This window comes from Leptonotus elevatus, chromosome 18 (assembly GCF_054856555.1).
Source record: "Leptonotus elevatus isolate MCC_2025b chromosome 18, RoL_Lele_1.0, whole genome shotgun sequence".
Lineage (NCBI taxonomy): Eukaryota > Metazoa > Chordata > Actinopteri > Syngnathiformes > Syngnathidae > Leptonotus > Leptonotus elevatus.
In genome coordinates, this window is record NC_141256.1 from 14,003,734 (window position 1) to 14,021,306 (window position 17,573).

Genomic DNA, 17,573 nt, shown 5'->3' on the forward strand with positions numbered 1-17,573 from the left:
TTGCGTTTTCTTTCCCACACCTAAAAATGTAAACATGTGACTACACTTTCTATGCAATGTGTTAAGGTAAGGTGAGGATACGACACGGTGAGTGCAATTACATCGGAAAAAAATAACTATCGAGACGGCAAGTATGTCACTATGTTAGACTGCTAGTATGTTGAGTATTATTTTACATTAGCACATTTTATTTATTTAACTTTTTTCACAAAAAGAACTCACAATGTGCTTCAATTAGTTATAGAAAACAGTACTTTAGGATGGGCTCTAAGATTGACCCTTGAGGAACCCCAGAGGAAAGTGGTACAGACACTATTTGTTAAATAAGATACAAAACCATTAGGTGTGGTCCCTGAGACGCCTTCTAATTCCCTCAACCCAGTGTTTGAACAACTGCCTGCTTAAAACGGGATGGGACACTACCAGAAGCCAGTGAAAAACTGAGATTCAGAGGTCTACTGAAGAAATTACAGCACTCTTATCCCCGAAAGACAGTCGGATGAGCCGCCTCGTGATCGCCAAGTCTGGGCGGGAATAATCGATTAATCAAGCCAGGAGCAACGTTGCAGCGAGAGCAGCTGTCGCTCGTGACGCGCCAATAACATCTGGTGTTCCGTGCCAAACATCTTACGCAAAGACATCAGATGAGCGGGTCATGGGAAAAGTGTGAGTCATTAACGCAATTTAGTGTCATTACTCTTAAACAACCCTACGTCAAGAGGTTCAGAAGGTTCTATGGCTTAAATATTGCATCAATAATAAAATGACAAATTGCTGTTGACATCAAAAGCTTTTTTGTTTCAATTGCCAACACAAAAACATATTTGTAGGCTAACAAGTGCGTTCCAAAGCAACAGGATGCCCTGTAACTTCAAAGCATGAAGGCATTTTAGTCATCTGGATGCTTGATGAAAGGTATTTCCGCAATAGACAAAGCAAGAAACATTGGATCCATTTCCAACTGATTGCATATCCACATACCCCCAAAAAATCTGAATTGTAGTCTTCACATTGCATGAAAAATCAGATACGCAGATATGTCGCATATGTGCAAAAAAAAAAAAAGGGAAAAAAAGAGAGAGAATAGACTATTAGGAATAAATTTATTACATTTCATTTAAGAAATATTATAATTCAGGTTGGAAGTATAAATTAGTGATGAAGTCGGTTGGTGTTTAGGCCAGCAGAGAAGGCTTTTCTGGCCCTGACCACCTTAAGACTTGATCAAACTGAAAGTATTCACACTGTGGTGTTGCTTGCCCTCTTTTTTTAATGTTTTTTTTTTAAGTAGTAGTTATCGCTGTGGGATTAGCAACTTGCTCAGTAACACTTTAGCAGTATCTGATCTGCAGGCCCCATGGCACCAATCTAAGCCCTCTGAATGTGCTTTAAGTGGACCTTTGGAGATCTTTGGCCATGTTTGTTTTGAAACCGGTTCCCTCTAAGCCCTGTTGCACCGCCGCTTCCTGGCCGGATTAGCTCCCCTCTCTTTACATGCATACCTACATATATAAAGCACACCCTATAATCCCAGTAAATTCTGGGGGCCCCTCCTGGTTTCACGGTGTACAACTCCCAAAAGAATGCCGTAAACATTTAATCTGTGATTTAACGGAAGCTCGGGGCCCAGGGTGCGAGCTAGATCCCTGTCTTAGTTTAATTGTGCTTGTTCCGTGTCAGTCTGGCAGGTTTGTTAACATAAGAGGAATTGTTATCTAAGTAGATGCCAAGTGTGCTTCAATTGCATAAAAATATAAGTCAGATTTACCGCCTAATAAATTTTGCCCATATAAACTGAAAACCTAATGAAAAAATACCACAATTTTTGTCATTTTTTTAATATAGGAAAAATACTGTACTTACTTGTAGTATTTGGGGTTTTGGACATAGGCCTTTAAGGGGTGTGGCCTAGTGAAGTGAAGTTTTTATTGTAATATTACAACTTTATTTCAATTTTTTTCTCATAAGCATTAAGAGATTATTTATAAGATTGCACCTTTTTAGATTGTGACATTTTGTGATTTTTCCTTGTAAAAGTATTTATTACCATAAAATTGCCAATTCCCCTGTAGATTGCAACTCCATTCTCTTAAAATTACAGCTTTTTTTTTTAAATAAAAGTATTACTTTTTATTTAATAAAATGTACAAAAATACTCAAAGTTGTGACTTTATTCTTCACAATCACACCAACCCAGAAAGAGAAATTTGCTGTAAATCGGACCAATATTTTGCCCTCTAAACTGTTGTGACCTTTTAGCTCGTGACACTGGAAACCATGGAGCCTGGCGAGACTAATAGTCAAGACCCGAGGCGGTAAACGTGCTTCCCAGCAGGTAAATGAGCGCACTCTGCGGATATAAAAGGACTCTAATCACGACTTGGCACCAAGCCCGGCCCACAGGCGTGTCTACGGCGTGGTCAGGTATAATATGTGCTCACTCACACGTACAATGCCTTTAATCTATATTTACCCACGTTTGTGACCGAGAGTGGAGTGGAGTGGGGGCAGCGGGGAATAATAAGACGGAAATCAGTTGGCAGGTAGGAGAAGAGACAAATTGATACAATAAAGAGGAAGTAAGTAAGTTGATAAGTGAGTGATAGAGGAAACTTGGGATTTACCAATACATGTATTAATTTTGCTTTTGCCTGTGTAGCATAGTGAGCTCCCACACAGAACCGTTAATCACTTTATGTTCCAAAATGACATGGTAATAACTCCCTACCGAATATTTCCAGTTACTCGACTGAGTGGGTGAGAGGTGGGGTACACCCAGGATCCCTCCTGGACTTCCAGAGAAGTGGGTCCTCCTTTTCCACAATTTAGAACCTCCATCCAAGAATCACAGAATATATGAATTGTTTTGCTGGAATACAGAAATGACAAAAATAAATAAATGTTGGGCCATTGCTTGTTTAGTGCTTCAAAAGCTGACACCATGCAGCTGGCGTTGGGTCTACAAGCCAAGATAAATTCATAATGAACCAAAAATCAAATGTCCAAATTGTCTTTCAAGCCTCTGGAAACCAGACCATTGATTTATTAGGCTCCCCCTAAATAGTAGCTGTCGTCTCTGTTTATTAGCCACAAGCTTGGCCTTGTTTAAAAAAAACAAATTTTAAAGAGCTCGGGAAACAAGTTTGGCATCAATGTCAAATTCCTGATCCACCACAAATCACTTTGTACTCAAATGAGGTTGATGAATGTGTGAAGTTTTAATATTATGATCACTGCTCGTTCCCTCGTTAAACACTGAGGGTTTTATTTTTCATTTTTTACATTACCATCACTGTTCGTTCCCTCGTTAAACACCGTGTGGGGTTTCTGACTGTCGATAAACTTAATTAATTGATATTCTCAGTCCTCTTGTTTCCTACTTGGACAATTGGAATTAAAAACTTCATATGTTCTGCTTCAGTATTTTCTATATAAGATGCTCTACCATACTATATTGTACAATAAATAACAGACTGCTTGACGTACATAACGGTGCCTCTTAAATGCACCACCTGGTTCTTATATGACAGAACCCTCTTCAGTCTAAACACACTAAATCTTACGTTTCTACCCCTTGTATCATTTGACCACTTCCCAGGCTGCTTTATTGAGGCATTAAATTGATACATTGCATAATATGTTGGTTGTCTTTCACATTTATATAGGTGACACTGACCAGATTTGTTTTGTTTAACTCGGTGGTGTCTTGTCTGGCGTTACGGCCACATCAGAAGAATTCTGCGCATATTATGTCAAAGTTGATTTTGTCTTCACTGCTATCTCCCATGCGATTAGATTCCCAGAAGTCACAGGATCCATTTTGTTTCCCTTCAGAATGAACACAATTAACTTTGACCAACATTCCGCTGACAATAAACACACAATGCTTCATTTGACCTTTTTACTTACTTTCTCTTGTGACTGCAAAAAAATGTCACCAGCTTTTCAGTTTTGTGGGCCACAAAACATAAATAAAGGATTAGTATATCTCACATATAGGAGCATATTTATTACAAAATAAAATGTTTTTCTAAGCAAAAGTAGCAGCCAGCCCATAAGAGCAGAGCCGTCCTTCATTGGCTTTTTATATACTTTCTCTTTGACTGCCAAAATGTCATCAGATTTTCAGACTTCTGGACCGTACAATTCAATCATAGGGATATTATATGTCATACAGAACACATCGGCATATTTATTACGGAAGAAAAATGACAGAGTATGCATGTTTTTAAGCAAACTGCAGCAGCAGCTGCTGCACTGAGAGCAGAGCTAACTAACATGTTTCGTCCATTTTTACCAGCCAACCAGAAGTTATGCCACCTTGTGAGTATTTGTCTAAAAATATATAGTGTGTCGATTTGAGTAATGATTAATAAGTGGAAAGCAGCAGAGTGTATCTATAGATAATATACTTACGGGGCAAAGAAGAAAAGACATGTTGCTATCGTCTATTGAAACGAGCTAAAAAATTAGCCACTTGTTTGTGTGTCCTTTTTCAAAACAATACAGCGAACTAGTCAAATGTATTATAATTTAGTGTAAACAGACTGTATAAAGTCATTCGGGCAAAGAAGAAAATACAAACAGTCTGTGTTTTAAGGCAAAAACAGCAGCAGTAAAACACACATTAGAGCAAAGCTAACGTTTAGCATGTTGCTAAAGTCCGACAACTGGCTACGCAAAAGGTTTGTCACCTCATCACCTTGTTGAGAAAATCGTCTCAAGTACAAGTATTTTAGTAACAGCTGGTGAGTAAATTATAAAAGAGTGTATATATATCTACACAGTGGTGAGGACGAAAAATGAACAGGGATTTATTTTTATTTCTACCACCAAAAAAAACTATTAAAACAGTTTTATTTTATTTATTTATTTATTTATTTAATCAACATACACAGAAATAATATATTATTTTTTTTTAACAATCTTTACAGATAAAACAAGTGCTTCATGATTCATCTTGTAAAATATGTCCTTAGTTGTTAAAACATACCATGTTTTATTATAGCCTACAATAATATTATTGATGCTTTTTAAAAGTAGTCCTGCTCTGTTGGCAGCCATGATGTTAGTGAAAGAAATGCATGACAGCAGAGATGAGCTTTGAAAAAAAAAACTGCAAATTGACCTTGTGAAAAAAAAATGCTTAAGATGTGTTTTTTTAATTGAATGAATAGTACAAAACCTAATAGTTGTACAAGCAATTATTTCGCTTTGATAGATGATCAAACTTGACTTGTAATAAGTAAATATCAGGTTAAAGTCTTGTGCTGTCTGTCTCTTTGTTTTAACAGGTATAAAACCCTTCATCGCTGAATGGATGGCGGCCGAGAGACGTCTGGTCCAAGAGTAGCAGACGTTTCTAGGAGATTAGCGGCGAGTTTGCGGGGGACGTGATAAAGTGAGATTAACACATTCCCAGCGTGTTCTCGCTAAAATCGGCCTATTCATGACCACTTAAATCATTTACATGTGATTACCTTTGTTTGGCTGAGTCATCAAACTGAGATTTGAGATTTTGTGGGATTTATAAGGATACAAAATCGTGCAAGAACAGTAGTGACATGGAGGAACATAAACTAGGAAGCATTAATGATTTTGAAACATATTTTGAGAAGCTAAAATATTCCTCATCCGTGTCTATTCAATAAAAAAAAAAAAAATTATATATATATATATATATATATATATATATATATATATATATATTGTCAGGACCAAGAACATTGCTGAATGTGTTGTGTCAGCCGGTAAAATACCATCTTCTGGTGAAAAAACACATACAGGTCAAATGTATTTTTTCACTTTTTATGTGCCCAGATTTCAAAATGGGTATTACATATACAAGAACAGTAGTAATTTTACAGGTATTCAAGAATATAATAGACACTGTCAGTATGTTTGTATCTTTTCTTCCACACCTCCATCCCCTGTTAAACAGGCATCATGTGTGACCTTGTCGCATTAAATGTCATGTTGTGATCACACACACTATATTGCCTATACATTAGGGCGATAATCTGAAACTATAAGTGGATTACGTTTAATCTCCTTACAGTGCCATATTGGAGGATTTTCACGTATGTAGATTGATAGCTGCAGACAAATCCCAAGAGGAAATGGAGGACCCCCCCCCCCCCCCAAGTGAGGCAGACCTCCGCGTCGTCGCAAAAGGTACAAGTGCAGTGTCACAAAGTCAAGTGGCGTGTCACAGAAATCACACTGAACAACGGTACACAACTGTTTGCTCCAAGTGTGTGTGCGCAGAGTGTGTGGCAACATTTGGAAAACTCTTACATCACCACATGTACTTAATTTTAACCCGTCGTGGTCAAAACGTAGCATGCAGCTGTTTTCACAGTCACCGTGGCTTTTACACAAAGGGGTCTGAATTGATTAATATTTTATTTATACAGATGAGGCTTATGCTTTCTCAGGAAAATGGTCCCTTTTGTCAACAAAAGTATGTACTAATACATTTAGTACTAAAAGTAAAAATGAATCAAATGATGAAAGCAAAAAATTACCAGATTAACAAGTAAAAAAAAAACAACAACCCACAAACGACACTAAATAGCAGTTTTCAGTTTTTTGTTTTTTTTTATTAATTTATTTATTTTCCTCAAGCACAATGCTATATGTAGGGCAGACCTTTTCCATGACTACTATTGCGACAGTAACAGCGAACAGAGGTTTACAAAATGGATTTGGGGAAAGCCTGACTCCTCCCGTTTGCAAGCTTTTGGTTTGTCTGGCAAGCTGAAGCTCAAGGACGAACAGATAACATGGGGCACGCACGCACTCACTAACACTCGCTATGCATACACGTTTCCAAGACCAAATCAAACATTTATCAAATTCGAGGAAAAAAAAAAGTCCGGGAGGAATTGACTTGTGAATCATGCCATGTCCGATTTCCAAAGTGTTACCTTCTGTCACTTAAAACCAGTGGATTACCGTTAAATCAGCAAATTGAGGATATATTTTGTGACCTTATATTTCCTATTCATTGGGAATATTTCCATCCACGTGTCCTAAGAATCAAGATTTATAGCAGGCTTTTCACCCTTTTTTTTTTTTTTTTAATTTCACTGAAATTAACCTGTTTTGAGGAGGCTGGGTGACACTTGCCTCATTTGCATGAGACAGGACCGCCCACTACCAACTATGACATTCGTTACCATGACAACTGAGTGAAGCGAGGGTTCTCTCCTTGCATGTGTACATGGAGTGTATTAACATTTCTGAATCAAGAGGAGATAAAACCCCAATAAGCCGCCACTTAACTCTCTCGACACCAACCTATATATAAAAGAGGATTCAGTCTCAAGGGACGTAAACTCACTGAAGTGTCCAATACCCCCCCCCCCCCCCCCCCAACTGTCAAACCTCCCACGAGGCATCTAGATCTCCTTTTAGCCTCGACTATCAGTAAGCCAAGTGCCCCTGTCACCAGATCCCCACAAGCCCCTCAAAGTTCTCCGGAATGGCATGCGAACCCAATTGGCAGCTTAACGGACGCGGACCACTACAAATGAGAGGCGCTCTCGGGTCATTTTGCCGATAACCTCCCCATCTGTCAGACAAGCCAAGGTACCTGCAAGGGAAGCCAAATTTCAGTTCCACTTGGGTCAAATTTAAGAACTCTCATTCACAAAGTACAAGGATTGATAAGTAATGCAATTTTGATACTACACTGTAAAAACAGTTGCGTCAAAAATAACCCAACTATGAGTCAAAAATGGACCGATCCTCTACGTGGGTCTATTTGACCCAACTTTGAGTCAAGAAATGGGTCTTTTAGTGTAAAACAACTTTGGTCAGATCTTTGACTTGGGTCATTTTGTATAAAACAACCCAGAAAGTTAGGTCTAATTGACCTATAAAGTGAATCAGTCCATTTTTGATGCATAATTGGGTTACTTTTGACCCAACTGTTTTTAGAATGTACAATATCAAAAACGAGTTGAGACATTTTTGCATCTTACCTAAATTTAAAAAATTGGATGGATATTGGATATCATTTATATCAGCTGGTGGAACACAATTTCCTGTATATTGAGTTGTTTTGAGTTTTTAAAAATATGATATTACAACGCAATAATAGTGAGACATTATTATGCGTTTGTAGCATTTCAAGACCTTTGGCAGACCCAAGGCAAGCATCTCTACTCTCTTGTTCTCCTCATCGTCTTCCCCCAGCAATAAACGCATCTTGCCAGAGATAATGTCAATGTCGGCGATCCGGTTTCAGAAGAAAGTGGCACAGCCCAAGTTTCCTGGAAGTGATAATGACCTCTCCTAACGCTGCAAGTTGCGCCAGCAGGCACATGAGTTGGAGCAAGTTGTTGGTCTTTGTCACATTTAGGAGGGTCCTCGGTTTACGACGGTACCGACATGAGGTTTTGAGGTTACCGAGGGCGGGTAATTTACTAGTTTGGCAGAAGAAGGCGCACTCAGTTACTGCCGTGTATACCGTTTTTTATTTGATTGCTTTATATTTATGACACAAATGTTTTTCATACAAATATTTACAGTAATTATGACCTTTTACTCGTAGTAATTATGACCCGCCTTACAAATTATGTAGATCATAAAGAAGAAATCTGTTTACTGTAGATAACGGCGGTATTCCGCAAGGCTCTATGACAGATCCACGGACTTTTTACATTTTAAATGTTTATTACCTTGTTACAGTAGAGATCTGGTGATGTTCCACCAGGCTCGCTACACATTTGGACATTTTATGTTTTTTTTATAGAAATAATTACAGTACTATAATTCCTTGTCGCATCTTAGGGCATTTAGGAGGGAACAAAAACAGCAAACACTTTGTATATCGCTGGCCTCATAAGTCACAATTAGGCAAATTTCATATTTTTTCAAAAATCTATACTTTTGGTCAGTTCACATGTGTACCCAGTACTCGGATTTTTGTATTTTACGGTCTATTCCGACTTTGCTCTTGTGTCTGTGAGTCTACGATGCATTGCGACTTGTGTGTACAGATTTGGTTACGCCACGGCTGTAGGAAACAAACTCATTCACCAACAAATGGAGGAAAACATTTCAAAATTTATTTTGGATTTTTCCTAATCAACACAGGATCAAAACAATACACACAAGCACAATAAACACATTACTTTCATCCAAATGTTTGTGCTGAATGCTCCAGAGTGTCTTTTTACTTGACAAGGCCAAACCCGATTACCTTCTTGTTAGCGGTCATGATTGGCTGCAGCTGCTAGATTCTCTTTGCCAGCATAAAAATTAAAAAAACACAGCGCTCATTGGATTGACCAATACTCTAAACAATGAGAATGTCCAAAGAACACAATAAAGATCTAAGAGGAGAATTTGAGATTCATACTAGTTGGGGATTCATTTTTTTTTAAGCCATAGCTTAACAACTCCAGATTCCATGATCATCTTTTCAAATATCTGTATATAAATTTAAGCTAGTGGGTCTTGTCACCACTTTGCCAAGGAAGAGTACGGTGATAAATTGTCACCCTGAGATGAAAGGAAATTGGTGGAGACGTTTAGGAACAGATCAACCCAAACTTGTGTTGTTGGTTTTTTTTTTTAATCATTGAACATTTTGTAATCGTTCCACACTCACGAAAGAATGGCTCAAATAAATCATGAGAAGCCGCTAAAAATCATATCTATGACGGGCGTACATGTGCGCAACTTCTGCCCACAGACAAATGGTGCGTGTTCTCCATTTGAAAATCGAATTTCGGTTGCTCGTGTGTTTGAACAATTCAGAATGTTGTACTTTTACCGTTTGTCTACTTCATATCTTTCAATTCTCTGCCATTGTTTGGCTCTCTTTTACGATAAATAAACCATGTAAAGCCATTCTTTCATAGTCAATAATAGAATTGGGGCTGGCATGGCTTTTTAGAGTGCCTCATTGTCACGGTGTTGAAAACTTGAAATTTATTCCAGCCAGCAGATAGCATACAAAGCTTTTCTTTTAAGGACATTTATTTAAATTTTCCGCTTATTGGAGTGCCTTTTTATTTTATTTTATCAAACGCTCATGAGAACAGGACGCAGTCATGTGTTACTTATCAGCACATATCATGCATTTCAAGGGAGTTGCAGGCACTTGTGGCAAAGCAGTTGCAGGATTCCCCAGCAACGATACCCATCTTCCATCATCTTTTGCCTGCAAGCGTGGCCTAGCACGTACCGCATATACATTGTGGTCTGCCAGTAATTGTGACCTAGCATAAAGTGATGGAGCGCTGTTGCCAGGAAAGGTTTGCTGGCTTTGGACCCGTGACTAAATGGTATGTGTTTATTTACATTCTGCTGTGTCGTCGAAAATACCCACCAGTTGGCTTGGGCTGTGAAGTTTAGTGGTCGTCGTCATCATCATTGTGCGATGGCGGCGTCTTTTATCGTGCAACTACTTTTGATTGGCTCATATTTGTTCGGCGCTTCTTAGTATTTACTTGTAAATAAACATCGCTCACTGACGCAAACAGTCGTAGGGTTGAATTCTTGCATCCTCATTTGAGGGATGATGCAAGATGACAACATGTGTTCTGGAAACTCACTTGTATTGTATTGTAGGTGGCAGACTCGAGCTACAAAATTTGACTCGAGTCAGACTTATGTCACCAATTTTAAGGCCTGCTACTTGCGTGGCTAAAAATTTATGAACGACTCGACTTGATTTTGGCTTAAGACCTACCTGTTTACATTTGAAAATCTGCATCGTCATGGTAGTGTACCATTTTTTTTTCTATTTTAGCTTTTTTGATTAAACTCATAAGCCCTCAAAGGGAAGCTCAATTTACACCTTGCTCTATTTTTTTTTTGTGTTGTAAACCTCACAGAGAAACCAATCAGACATTGAAACTGGCAAAAGTGAAACAAACCTTAATGTCGGTTAATTGACAATAAAGAAATACGGCGATTGGTTTGAGAGTGGGACCATGAAAAACGACGTGACTGGGAATGTGCTCATTTCAGCTAACCAACGCTAGCGACTTGACTTGCTTGATTTTTGCCACACTAATTTGGGACTTGCTTGAAACTTAAAAAGGTCAACATTTGAGACTTATAGTTCATTTGACCTGCACATACTCTATGTGACCTACTTCTAGATAGAAGTACTGTATTACTTATTTTGCTTTTCGCCATTAGATCATGTTCATTTGGGTTGTCAGTCTGTTATCAGTGTTTGGTTTTTGTGTATATTTTGAAGACGGTGGACATGGTTGGAACTGAAGCAAGCCTCCTCTCTTAGGTCTCAAATTTGTGTGTGCGTGTGTGTGTTTTAGTGTGAGACAGGTGGCTATAATGACCAAGTAAATATTTGACACTGGCTAACAGCAAGCCCTGCGACGTTATACTGTCATATTTTCCACAGGTATCGGAACAAAGGGTTAGTGTTAGGTAAATTACGTTCAGGCTCATTTATGCTTTGGTACGCTGCTCGGATTCTAAGAAAAGTAAAGCTTTTTCATTGGTACGCACCATTTCTGGAAATCCCAACACTGCCACCATGGTTTCCACTGGTACTGCAATGTTTGGTCCATACTCGCAAACTTCTGGTTACTGAAAAACAGGCAGATACGATTTGTTTTGGGCATGACTAGGTCTTAAGCTTTAAAATATAGTTTTTCTTCCTGTACAGTTGTCACTAAAATAATTTTTGGGGCGTCAGACAAGAAATTGCCAAAACAAATAAAATGGCTGACGAATACGTATACAGTACCTCATTTCTATTCAAGACAAGGGGGGGGGGGGGGGATAAATTACAATCATAGTCACACATTTACCGCATTCCCAACTTCCTATTTGTGGAATTTCAGCATCATTTACACAAGATCCGCATTTTTTGTCCTCCGGCCTGCTCCGAAATTAACAATTGGTGCTTTTCATTACGTTCACCTCCGAGTGCCGCAGGGGTGGATTAGAATTGGTCAAAATGAGCCGTGAGATTTATAGGTGTTCCTTTTTAAGAAAGATAGAACAGACGTGATTAAAAATGTCACGGATCATCTGCTTAGTTAGCCACGAGTTGAATCGTCCTCTCTCTCTCTCTCTCTCTCTCTCTCTCTCCACTCCCCATTCATGCCCTCAAGAGTGTAACCTTACGTAGTCTGCTGACTGGCAGAGGCAAACTTTCAGGCCAGCGTTCCAGGAAACATTTTGTCATGCGGGTCTATCTTTTGTAGTTACCGCTGCGTTTATACTACGCAGGAGAGAGAGGGGGGGGGGGGGGGGGGTTGGGTGTCTAAAACTAGCATCTGTCCAAATTCTATTCCTAGAGGTTTGCTCATTCACTTGCTGTATATATTTAGCTAAACACCTGAACTCCTTTAAATGAATCAATGTACTGGATACCAAGTCAAATAGTTCACCCGCCTGACGTTAGTGACCGTGTGAAAGGTTGTCCGTCTCTACGTGCGCCCATTGACTGACACGTGAACCCTGAACAGGATGAGTTGCATTAAAAAAATATATGGAAGGAAAACTGGAAAAGCCTGTCATGACACTTAAAGTGTAAATGGAGGAAATATTTGGAGTTGGTCTTCTTGGAAGACTTTCAACAATAATTTGAAGTGTTGGAACGTTTTGTTTTAGGCAGAATTATACAATTGTATTTATATTTCTCATGTTCTGCGGACCTAATGTAGAATTTCCCCTTTTGGATCCAAAAGTTCTCGATTAAGTCTTCAAGACTTGCATCAGTTTAACAATGTAAAATGTATATTTTCTGCAACAAAAAAAAAAGATCTTTGACCAGTTTCAGCCATTCCTCTGTGCAGCACTTCAAAAGCTACATCAGGTTGGAGGTGGAGCGTCGGCACGCAGCCATTATTCAAATCTTGTTCCGTCGGATTCAAGTCTGGGCCGCTCAAGGACGTTCACAGAGTTGTCCTGAAGCCACTCGCTCGTTTGATATCTGGCTGTGTACTTGGGGTCGTTGTCCTGTCTGAGCACTCTGGAACAGGATGTCTCTGTACATCGCTGCGTTCGTCTTTCCATTAATCCTGGCTAGTCTCATCAGACCGAAGAATTTTCTCTCTCGTCTGAGATCTCTTCAAGTGCCTTTGAGTGAACTCCAAGTCGGCTGAATTGTGCCTTTTTACTAAAAAGGAGCGGCTTCCCGATTGGTCACTCCGTGGGACGGTGGATTACCGCACAGATGATCGTTCTTCTGAAAGTTTCTCCTATTTCCACAGAGCACCGGTGACGCTTTGACAGAGTGACAATCCCTGACTAAGGCCTTTTCCCTCCTGATCACCAAGTTTAGACAGTCGCGCAGATTTAGGGAAAGTCTTGATGGTTACAAACTTCTTCCCCCTATGGATATGATGGAGGCTATTATGCTCACTAGGACCTTTAAACCAAGATTGTCTGTACTCTACTCCAGGTGTTGTTCCTTCAGACAGTCACACGTCTCATAGGTCTTCAGACAATTCCTTTTGACGTCATGCTTGGATTGGTCTCTGACATACACGGGACCTCCATGGCGCTTCCAAAAGTCTGGTTGAGCCAGGCTTTCTCCAGACGTTCTCCAAATTTGTGCTTGTGCCGCCTGCACTTGTAGACATGTAACACCCTACTGCCCCCCAGTGGTCACCAGCCAGATTTAAATGACCTTGTTGATCTGAAAGAGGATTACAGACCATGAAATTATTTGTAAAAAAAAATTTTTTAAAAAAGCATCTCTTCATTGACAAAATCTGATCTAACGCCCTCGAATGCCAGAGTACAACATCCTTGATAAGAAAGGATCCGGTGTACTTTGACTTATCCGGGAAAAGTAAAACCTTTTGACTCAGCGAATGCCAGACTCATTGAGGGAGTACGTGGCCACAGTCACACACACGCGCACACTCCACCGTCACAGCACAGCGTCGCCTTTTGCGTCAGCGCTTTCCCTCCGCCACACACAAAGCCTAAACTGTGCTCGCCCAGGAATGAAACGGCAGCTGATCACGCGTCGGCTCCAAGACTCTGACGGCCGGGGGTAAAAAAAAAAAAAAAAAAAAAAAAAAAAAAAGGCCCTGTGGTGCATGCAGGTGGCATTGGACACAAATGGACTTTATGAGCCATGTGGCATCATGCTAAGGCATTAGTGCAATGAGACATGTGGTCAAGTTGCCGGGGGTATGGAAAGTGCTCAAATAGCTTTCTAAAAAAGCCGTTTGCACTTTTATTTGATATCCTTTTTCGATATCCAGGCTAAGGTCCATGTACTACCCTTTGACCTCACTAGTAAGCCAATTTTGAGTTATTTTCTTTTTTGTTCAGCATAACCTTGGTACAATCTACGATTCAAGGATATCAAACGGCGTTTCATAGAAATCCCTGCTAGAATAATGCTGATACTTCCATCCCGCCTTGTGTACCTTAATTTTTCTCTCATGAACACTTACACAACAGGTCTCTCTCTCACACACACACACACACACACACACTCACCACACAGACGTGCTCAATTAGACTAAACTGTGCCAAGTCCCCAGAGTTAATGTTTAGACGAGCTCGGCCTAGCAAGATATACGCAGCCTGGGCTGAAGGTCAGTCTGCATGTCCGCTTTGATCTGGGTGTGTGTGTGTGTGTGTGCGCGCGTGTGTGCACTTGTTTCTACCGTGTTGCGTCGAACAGAAAGGAAGTCGGTTTCAACCAGGACACAAACAATTAATAGCGGTGGTTTTAGGCAGATAAAGTATAGATCAGGGGTAGGGAACCCTGGTCCTGCTTGTTTTTTGATGTCTCCTTCCTCCGACACAGCTGACTCAAATGATCAGCTAATCTGTAGAAGCCTGATAACCACCCTGTTCCATCAAATCAGGTGTGTTGGTGCAGGGAGACATGGAAAACAGGCAGGAGAGTTGTTCTCGAGGACCAGGGTTCACAGCCCCTGATATAAATGGCCGCAACGTGTGGGGGTGTGTATGAGACTTTTTGTGTACTGGTTTTCTTTTCCTCTTTTCAGAAACAAAGAAAACCCTGCTCTACTCCCCCAAAAGCCTCCTTTAGATCTTTAAAATACAAACTATTCAACATTTTGGGGGTTCACAATCAATATGCATCTAATTACATGAAAAATAAAAATCAGGCTGAGGAGTGTTTTCGGGGAATCTGAAAGCTGATTGGTGACCGAAACAGTCCAATTGCTCACAAAGTTAGTTACAGCACTGCTAATTCTTAAGATTTGAGGTCCTAGAATATTTGTAGGGCAGGGGTGCAAGCTCATATTAATTCAGGGTCTAATTTCACACAAATTTGATCTAAAGTGGGCCGGACTAGTATGTCCATGGCCTAATACGATATAAATAATGACAAGGTTAAAAATATTTCCTGTTCTTTGGTGCAAATATTTAATATAAGTACACATTCTGAAAAGTCTTATTTAATATTATATTTGCAGAATAATATGACATTTCTTATTAAATTTCAGAATGTAATTTACGTGGTCGTCGGTGCAACCTGCAGTGGACAAAATTAGACACAACAGTTCATTTTAATGAAAAATTGCAGTTTGGGTTCTGCCCCCGTGGGCCAGATAAGACCCCCCCCCCCCCCCCCCCCGACGGGCCAGTTCTGCCCCATGGGCCCTATGTTTGACACAGCTGTTGTGGGGCCGAGAAGGTCAGAATGACATGGCAACGCAAAGAGGCTAAATGGTGATTGCACAAAAAGATCGGATAGCCACAAACAGTACTGGAAGGAGTGCAGCCAAAATGAATGCTACAAAATAAATAGACTGTCTGAAATATTTATTGATACATTTTTAATTGAACAGATATTAAAATGCTGTTGGTAAATGTAGGTCAATACTTCTGCTTGCGTTTAGGCCATCAGAGAAGTCCTCGATGGCCCTGAATGCCCGCCACTGTCTGTGACAAGTGGACCGCTAATGTTGCGTCCGGGGAGTGTACACACATTAACTCAACTGAGGTCATCGACTTGGCTGATCATTTTTCCTTCTTTTGTCTTGAATCGGATTTTGTTACACAGCTGTCTTTAATAAATTGAAATGCCACTTAGGTGGCATCATTGCGAGCGAGGACAGATGAGTGCGGGACAGATTGACGGGCAAAATGGTCAGACAAAAGCCGACAGGGTGACGGAGACACGGGAAAAATCCAGCTGCGTCCAAATGCTGACGGGGCAAAAAATAGCACAACAAATCCCGCGCGCGGATATTCGCATGACCACATGAGAGGTTGTGAGAGGCATTGTTGACCGATCAAGTCTCTCTATTTTTATTGGCCGCCGCGGTCACATGAAGGCTGTTTGCCAACTCGGCACAGCATCAGGCCTTTGTTTTCATTCCTTGGCTTGACCCAAGACATAAATGTATTGAACGTCCAACAAAATATTATGTTGTGTGACACAGAACCTGCCAAGACAATCGGTTGACTTAAGTATTTTTCCTTTACGGTAAATCCCCTTTCATCGTAGGGGATACGTTTCAGAACACCCCCGCAAGAAGTGAAATCCATGATACATAAATACTCCCTCGTTTTGTTTTCATTACATTTATTGCACAATTTTTTTTAAGGTCTTTGAACACACTTTTAAAATAATACAACAATAATTAGGGATGCTCGATACCACTTTTTTTTTTAGATCGATACGATACTCAAACCTTCAGTACTCACCGATACCAAGTACTTACGATACATAACATTTCCCCAAAAACAATGACAGATAATAAATAATTAAGAAAAATGACATATACATATATCTTAACTATAGCAAATATCCTTAAAATGTAATGAAATTAATCGCAAATATATATTTTTTCAATTTGCTCATAACCCATTTTGCATAGAGCACACAATAAAATGAATTTCAAAAAACCATAAAATAGATGAAACAAATAATCCAGTGGCCAGGAAAAAAAAAAAAAGTCCCAACCAAAATATGTCGTTGTACAACTTATTTTTAAGGAATAGAGTGAAGTGCAAAGAATTCAATTCAACACAATAGGTGTAGCGACTGACCTTGGGTCCTGTAGTCGCCGTGGATGGACGTGGGAGATGTTTTTGACACGCTCGACTTGGCAAATATTTGTCCACAAAATAATGGCTTCAATGGTTCAATCCAAAACAAACGTGGTATAAATTTCTGTTAACTTTATAACTGAAATTAATGCCTGAGTGTATGTATGAGCACGTGCTTAAGCAAATGTGTACGTGTTTGCGAGTGATAAAAACCGCATGACCTTGCACTCCAACCGCCTAATCACCTACACCTGTGCTTAAAAGGATTAGGGAGGGAGCGTGAAGAGTGCCTACACTGCCACCTGTGGTCATCCACCGCAAATAAAAGCAAAAATAAATAATGTGGCTCCTACAATAGGATTTCAAGTAGCCTAATTTAGTGATAGTGATTTAGTGACGGAACAAAACTTCCCGCCCCCCACAAGAGCGGTACCGATACCATGAAATTGGCCTGGTATCGGTACTCGCCCATATCTAATAATAATGCATTCAAAAATATAATATATTGAGAGAGAGCAAGAGCAATGGATAAGACTAAAATATTTACAGGGTACCAATCCTTCTATGCGTTTAGAGCAAAC

General features: G+C 39.8%; 2 long non-coding RNA genes across 2 annotated transcripts in view; one reads left to right on the plus strand and one right to left on the minus strand.

Moving 5' to 3' along the window:
* Positions 1-3,942, minus strand: part of LOC147158744 (uncharacterized) — a 57,080-nt gene extending 53,138 nt beyond the window's left edge. Inside the window, exons 1-3 of the long non-coding RNA XR_015090950.1 lie at positions 3,910-3,942; positions 3,677-3,828; positions 2,729-2,869 (exon numbers count right to left, since the gene is read on the minus strand). This is a non-coding gene — a long non-coding RNA (uncharacterized LOC147158744). The remainder of the gene's footprint in view (positions 1-2,728; positions 2,870-3,676; positions 3,829-3,909) is intronic.
* Positions 3,943-4,250: 308 nt separating this feature from the next.
* On the plus strand, positions 4,251-6,150 carry LOC147158746 (uncharacterized). The gene is made up of 3 exons (XR_015090949.1): positions 4,251-4,323; positions 5,295-5,401; positions 6,059-6,150. It is a non-coding gene; the product is annotated as an uncharacterized LOC147158746 (long non-coding RNA).
* Positions 6,151-17,573: the final 11,423 nt, after the last annotated feature.